Raw genomic sequence first — 7,271 nt, 5'->3', positions numbered from 1 at the left:
GCTGATGTGCCCCCTGAGGCTGCCCTGGCCCAGCCTGAGGCCGTGCCCTCTGCTCCTGTCCCTGTTCCCTGGAGCACAGCCCGACCCCCCCAGCTGTGCAGAGCCACAAGATTCCCCCTGAGCCTCTTCTCCACGCAGGACAGCCTGTCTTCAACTCAATGACTTCCCATTGGTCAGGAAAGTCTCCCCTTTCCTCAGAGAAGTGACTTTGTGGTGAATTCCTGAAGGAAAGGAGCTGTGCTGGATCTGAGCTTCTCAAGCACTACTCATTCACTCCTGCCTGGGCTTCCAAGGGAGGTGTGTGCCAGGCTGGGGGAGTGCAGGGTGGGATTGGGAAGAGAGGCTGAGGGTCAGCAGAAATGCCAGCAGTGACGTGAGAGCGCCTGGAGTGGGAGGACAGGGAGATTTTGCTTTAAGCTCTTTTGTTTTCCACCCTGCTAAATCATCCCATGGGAGCTGTACTTCCTCTGGGACTTAAGCCTTACCCCAGGCTGCCAATAACACCCATTCCATCCCCAGCCTGGGTCCAGCATCCCAGTGAGTATTCCCTGAGCAGCCTGAGCCAGTGGAAGGTGTCCCTGCCATGGCAGGGGGTGGAATGACGTGGGCCTGAAGGTCCCTTCCCACCCAAACCATTCTGAGATTTTGTGATAATGTTTCCATGCAAAACCAGCCAAATTCCTCTCTCTGAGTGCCCCTTTCTGTCTTTCATAGTCCTTGGGTTTTAATAATGCAGATATTTCATGGGGGCTTTTAAAGGACTTGGGGACAGTTTGAAGGCTGTCTCCCATGTTAAATGTGAGCACTGGGCATCCTGTGCAGTTTGCATTTGGGAGTCTGTTCCAAAGGGTTTATGGGTGCTCTGGATGGGCTTTCCTGGCTGGGAAGGAGGCAGCAAATGGCACCTTTAATGTGCAGCTTCTGCTTTGCTGCAGAGCAGGGCAGTGCCTGGGAAGGAAAACCTTGTGCTTGTGTCTGTTTTCCACGTGGTGTGCATGGAGTCCTGCAGTGGGACTGTGCTGGGAGGGACATTGGCCTGCCTGTGCTTGTCCCTCTGTCCCCACACACATCCTAAGGTACATCCTAAACAGCAAACAGGATGAGGGGCTTTGTTCCCAGCATTGCTCCACAGAGCATTTCCCAGTTTCTCTTCCAAATGCCCTCATTCAGGATTTTCTGGCAGCAGCCTGGATGAGGAATAGGCTGAATCAGGGAAATCCAGCAGGTGTGAACCGGAGAGTGCAGAAAGTGATAAATGAGATAGTACAGATTTATCAATAATTGATAAATCAGTCCATTAGTGTAGAGACACAGAGAAAGTGGCACTGTTCCCTGTGTCTCTAACTCATCATGCTGTCACTGTCACCTGTCACTTCAGAGGGATCTGGCAGCAGCATTCTGATGACAACGAGTGCTACAGTGCTGATTTTCCTGCTGGCTACAACCTGAGTGCAAGGAAACAGCTTCCCAGGGCACTGAGCTCAGAGCTTTCAGCATTGATTCATTTATTTCCCTGCTCTGGGTGAGGTGGTGGCAGATGTTGGACTCTCCCACATGGAATGCAGCTGGCTGTCTTCAGCCTCCCCTGGAAACTGGAAGGTTTAAGTTGGAAGATTTAAGACTCAGTTTGAGGCTCATCCCAGGACATTAAGCTTGACTTAAACCAGAACTGCTGCTGAAAGAAGGTTTCTTTTTGGTGACTTTTCCAGCTCCTGTGTCTGGGCTGCTGCAGCCTTCACGTGGCTGTGGGAGGGATCTTCCCTCCCTCCTTGCCACACCCAATCTCTGCCGATCCTGTGCCACCCCAGCTCCCAAACCCTGCAGTCAGGCCTGTCTGTGCTTCTTGTTTTATCCCCCACACCTTGCAGGTTGCTCAGTGTATGAGACTGAGGTGGAACTGCAGGCCCTGGTGGCTGGGCAGGATAAACAAGGCAGCTCCTGAGCAGCAGGTGCCATCTGTGCAGACATGTGAAATCCCAGTTTTGATCTGCTTCTGGCAGAACGTTCCTCATGCAGGTTTTGTGCTGGGCTCCTCGTGCAGCTCTGCACGCTGCCTTGCAGAAAAGCTGCTGGGATTCTTTCTTCTTGATCTCTTCTTTCAGGATTTTGACATTTGTAGATTCTGCCAATGTTTCCAACTGCACAACCACCAAGCTCTCCCTGGATGGCTGAAGGAAAGGCCAAGGAGCCTGTTTATTTTCTCTTCCTCAGTTTGGCAAGAATGCTGCAGTGCAGCTTCTCTCCCTGGGAGCTGGATATCATTGGAGCTGGCTGGTCCTGACTGACACATTTTGGCCCAAAACCAGTACTCATGGAATCACAGACTGGTTTGGGATGGGGCCTTAAAGGGCACCAGTTCCAGCTGCTGTGGGCAGGGCACCTCCACTAGAGCTCGTGGGTGGAGCCAGTGCGGCGGGGGCCCCTGACTGGCTCGTGCCTCCCTGCCTGTCCCCTTGAGAGAGGCTGGCACTGCAGGGTTGTGGGGCAGCTTTGTGTGGGGACAGGAAAAGCAGGCTGGAAGCTGGGCCAGGGCAGGTCAGGCTGGATTTTGGGAAAGGTTCTTCCCCCAGAGGGTGCTGGCACTGCCCAGGGAATGGGCACGGCCCCGAGGCTGCCAGAGCTGCAGGAGCTCCAGGGATGCTCAGGGTGGGATTGTTGGGGTGTCTGGGCAGGGCCAGGGTTGGACTGGAATAATCCCTGTGGTCCCTTCCAGCTCAGGATATTCCATGATTCTTCAAGGTGGATTGTTTGGTGTCCCTCAAGGCTGTTCCATCGAAAGCACTGAGGGGGACACCCCACACCTGAATCACTGCAACATCCCCAGCCATAATCCTGTCCTCCAAGGGAGTCTGTCCCTCTCCATCCCTGCTCCCAGCTGCTCTCACTGAGGCTGTGTTTCTTTAGCTTAATTGCCTAAATGGAAATGTGCAAGTGACCAAGTCTTTTAATCAATTAGAGCAAGTGTGGGTTCGGAGCTCTGTGACACCTCCCTGCAGCACAGGCACCAGGCAGACCTGATTTGATGAGACTTTTTGGCTCAGTGTCCAAAGCCCAATCAATTATTGTGGAGAGATGGAACAGCTAAATAAGATTTAAATTAATAGGGTTTATTACTTTTGTATCTGAGGAGGAGGCAAACCAGACAGAGTGAAATATCCTGTGAAGAAATTGGCTCGTATTTCTTCTGCTGTAACTTTAATGCTTATACCTGTGCATGGAGGTTTCAGGTTTTGCTTCTAGACAGCAACTGAAGTTGTGTTCAGACACTAAATCAGTGTGTGGCCAAAATCCAGGCATCACAGTAAGCCCTGCAAAATACAGAGATTAAAAATTAATAATCTCTCATAGGAGAAGTACTTAAGGTCTTTAAAAAATTAAGAAGAAACTGTAATCAGATGAAAACCAAAGCTTCTCCTCAGTAACTAACTTGATTCCAGAAGGTAAATTCCTCAGGGAAATGGGGAGTATTGATATCAAAGGGGTGGACACTGCAGGTTTGGAACACCTGGAAGCTGAGCCTGAAAGCTCAGAGAGTCTCTGTGCATGTCCAGCCCCCAGTCCTCGTTCTGCCCAGCTGCTGCTCTTTTCTCCCAGGTTTCAGTTTGGTTCTGGTTTTGTTTCCAGAAGAGATCTGTTGTGACCAAGGTTCATCCCTCACATTGGATTCTTCACTGTTTGTTGAGTTTGGGCCTGTCTGTCTGCCAGGAGCTTCTGAAATGGCCAAATAAGTGGGGTGGGGGACAGCACATCAATGTGCCCAGGTCATGCCCCTGGTAAAAAAAAAAGTGGTAAAATAAGTGTTGGTGCCTTCATGTGCTGCTCTGCCAGCTCTGTCATCTGAGGCATTTCTAGGAGAAAATGTGTGGGTTGAAATCTCTGATTTTCATTTTGTAGCACTTTGTATTCTCCTGGACTTGGACTTGTTAAAGGTCCTGGGACTTGTTACAATCAGCTCCCAAATTTATGGCCTCAGTAGTGAGTATAAACAGATCATGGGCTGTGAAATGTCCACACTGGGCCTTGGGTGTCCCTGCAGGGGATGGTGCCAGGTCCAGCAGTCACTGATGAGAGGCAGTGACTGGGGGCTTTGAAAGTGAATTTGCACATTTTGCCATCCAGGTGAGTTTTGGAATGGTCTGGGAAGCTGTGCTGAGCAGGGTTCAGGGATGGGGTGGGCTGGGAGGGCACAGCAAAGGACACTGAGCATCACTTGCCTTTCAGGAGATTGTCCTCTTTAAAAGGGGAGCATCTCAGAGCTGGGATGGAGCTTTTCAGCATGGGGCATCTTCCATCTTTAAGGTTTCAGTTGGAAGAGAATCACAGAATTGTTTTGGTTGGAAAAGCCCTCTGAGATCCTTGAGTCCACTTGCTCCCCCAGCACTGCCAAGGCCACCAGACCCTGTCCTCAAGTGCTACATCCATGGGACTTTTAAATCTCTCCACCACTGCCCTGTGACAACCCTTTCCATGAAGAAGTTTCTTTTAATATCCAGTCTGAGTCACCCCTGACACCCTCTGGTCCTGTCAGCCAATTTATCCAGCCTGCTCCAGGGTGACTTTACCCATCCTAGGGAAAACATTAAATTCAGGTTCTGTGTCTCAGTCCTGGTCTCTGCCCAGCCCAGGTTGGGCTCCTCCTGTTGCTCTCAGGAGGTGCAGAAGAAAAGGAACAGCCAGGTTTCATTTTGTACAGCAGGAACATTAAACATGATTGGCTTGTGCATTGGCCAGGCTTTTTTTTGTGGTCTCCCTCTTTCTCCTCCCATCACTCCAGGGAAAGTCCTTGGGATCTCTTTTGTGTGTCCTTTCCTGGTCATGGCTGATGTTTTGCCTTCCCCTTTCTGCTGATGCCCCTGTGTTTTTGTGCTCCTTCTTTTGTTTGCAGCTGGAGGCTCATGAGGCTGCAGAAGAGCAGATTGATTTTGTTGTTTTGTCTTTGCTTTTTATTGCTGCAGTTTGCACTTCTGCCTTGATAGGGCTTCCAAAACTGCCAGTTCTCCTGAAGTTCTTTTCCCTTAAGCTCTTCTCCTCTGGGATCTCCCTGCTGGCTCTCAGGGTTCACTGAGACTGCTTCTTGAACTCTTCTTGTTTTTATTCTGCTCCTGCCCTCCCTGGGAATGGTGTGCTCTGTCCTCTCATGTCACTGCCACCAGCACTTCCTCACCTTCCTGGTCCCCACCAGGTATCACCCTGGCTCAGTCAATGCCTGCAGTGAATGATATTTTATACCTGAGCTGCATCTGCCCTCAGAGCCTCTTAATAACCATTTGCAGAATGCATAAAGCAAGAGCTGATTTATTAAAATAAACCAAGCACCTGGGGAGGGTGATCACAGCCTTGGGGAGGCAGATTATAGCCCTGGGGAAGCTGCACCTTCACAGGGATCCCAGAACCTGCCAGGGACACTGGGAATGCTGTGCCAGGCTCCTGGTGGATCAGAGGTTAGCTGGGACTGCAGGGAGGCTGGATGGGAGCAGGCTGGGTGGCTGGGGGGGTTCCAGGGCAGCCAGCAGGAGCTCCCTGAGTGTTCCCTGCACTTGTGGGGCTGTGGCACTGAGGTGTCTCTGAAGGAGCAAACCAAACCTGTTTCACACCTGGAATCTCTGCTAAAATCAAGGTTTTGTGCTCTGTGTGGGTTTGGGTGAAATTTCATTTTACTTGTGTTGCTTTGGGAAGGAAGGAAGGAATCCCTGACACAGATTCCTGCTCAGTGCTGGTGTAGCCAGAGGTGGGAGCTCACAGAGCCTGGGGGCAGTGGGGAGGTGGCTCTGGTTTCTGTCTGTGCTGGGACTGGGGAACAACCTCCTGAGCCCAAGGCATTACTGCTTCATCCTCCTCTTGGCAGGGAACCTCCTTTTTGCCAAATAAGCAGCTCTGTAGACCTGACCTGGTGTGTTTATTAAACAGTAGGATGTGTTAAAAATGCAGGGCCTGTTGGACACTAATAGCTGTCCAGGGTGCACCCACAGCCTATTGATTTCCTGCCAGCTGGCCCTATTAAATATACAAGGTACAAGTTTTGCAGTTAAACATGGAAGAGTTTTATAAATGCCTTTTATAGCTGACATTCAGAAAACTTTCCATGTTGCCAGATGGGGAAATAAAGGGGAAATTCAAAAAGCTGTTTTGACTTAAGGATCCTTGAGGTGGTGAAGTTTGAGAACAGTGTTTGAATCTTTGCTCTTTAAGTGGATGAAGAAATGTTTGGGCCAAAAGCCTGATTTTATTGAGCCTGGGTTTGTGTTTTAGCACTATCAGACAGTGCAGCTGCAGGTGTTTCTCACCTGGGGAGTCCCAGAATCCCAGACTGGTTTGGCTTCAAGGGACCTTAAATTCCACCCAGTGCCACCCCTGCCATGGCAGGGACACCTCCCACTGTCCCAGGTGCTCCCAGCCCTGTCCAGCCTGGCCTTGGGCACTGCCAGGGATCCAGGGGCAGCCCAACTGCTCTGGGCACCCTGTGCCAGGGCCTGCCCACCCTCACAGGGAGGAATTCTTTTCCTGGTGTCCAACCCAAACCTACTCTCTCTTGGTTTGAATCCCTTTCCCCTTGTGCAGAGGTCATTGGGAGCCTTTTGCTTGTCTCCAGTGAGGACTGGAGCAGCCCCCTCATCCTGAGAAGGTGCTGCCCTGTCCCTTCTCCCTCAGTTAAAGGCTGGGAGTCCTGTCCTGATGCCCTGGAGCTGAAAGGCTGAATGCAGCTGAAACCTCCCAGGTGTCCCCAGGGTTGGACAGTTTATGTGCATTAATTGTTGTAGTGACAGTGTTAATAACAGTGCCTTATGTACTTTACTGTGCACAACAAGTTATGAACAAGGCCATCAAAGAAGTTTTTTCCATTCGAGAGAGAGGGAGAAATGTGGGAAATGGATTGGTAGAGAATTCTCAAAGCTTGACAGAAGGCTCACACAGTGTGCATTTGTATGCAAACTTTGAGGTAAGAAGTGCTGACTTAGAAATGCCATGGAATAGGACAGACATTGCTGAGAGAGAAATGGAACTAGAAACAAGTTTCAAAAGGTGGCCTTGCAAATAAGACTGGATACTTTGGAGAAATAGAGAAATAGAACTATGAAAGATGCATTGTAGTGGGACCCACGAGGGGTAATTTTAGATGATTGGCTTTAAGGCATTTACAGCATGGTGTGGCAAAAGCTGATATCCAAGAAACACTTACAGTGTATTGTGATTAGGAAATAATTGGCTTCTGATTGTGATGGTGTGAATTCTAACATCTGTATTGTCTCACCCTTCACATGAGACTGAAAATG

The 7,271-nt window shown here is 50.1% G+C and overlaps 1 protein-coding gene across 2 annotated transcripts in view; it reads left to right on the top strand.

Moving 5' to 3' along the window:
- The window catches only part of LOC102036314 (S-adenosyl-L-methionine-dependent tRNA 4-demethylwyosine synthase TYW1), a 96,314-nt gene that overhangs the window by 33,823 nt on the left and 55,220 nt on the right, over window positions 1-7,271 (top strand). The window lies entirely within an intron of this gene.

The sequence above is a fragment of the Geospiza fortis genome, unplaced genomic scaffold, assembly GCF_000277835.1.
Source record: "Geospiza fortis unplaced genomic scaffold, GeoFor_1.0 scaffold59, whole genome shotgun sequence".
In the NCBI taxonomy this organism is placed as follows: domain Eukaryota; kingdom Metazoa; phylum Chordata; class Aves; order Passeriformes; family Thraupidae; genus Geospiza; species Geospiza fortis.
The sequence above is the reverse complement of the archived record's forward strand: the minus strand, read 5'-3'. Positions and strand labels throughout refer to the sequence as shown.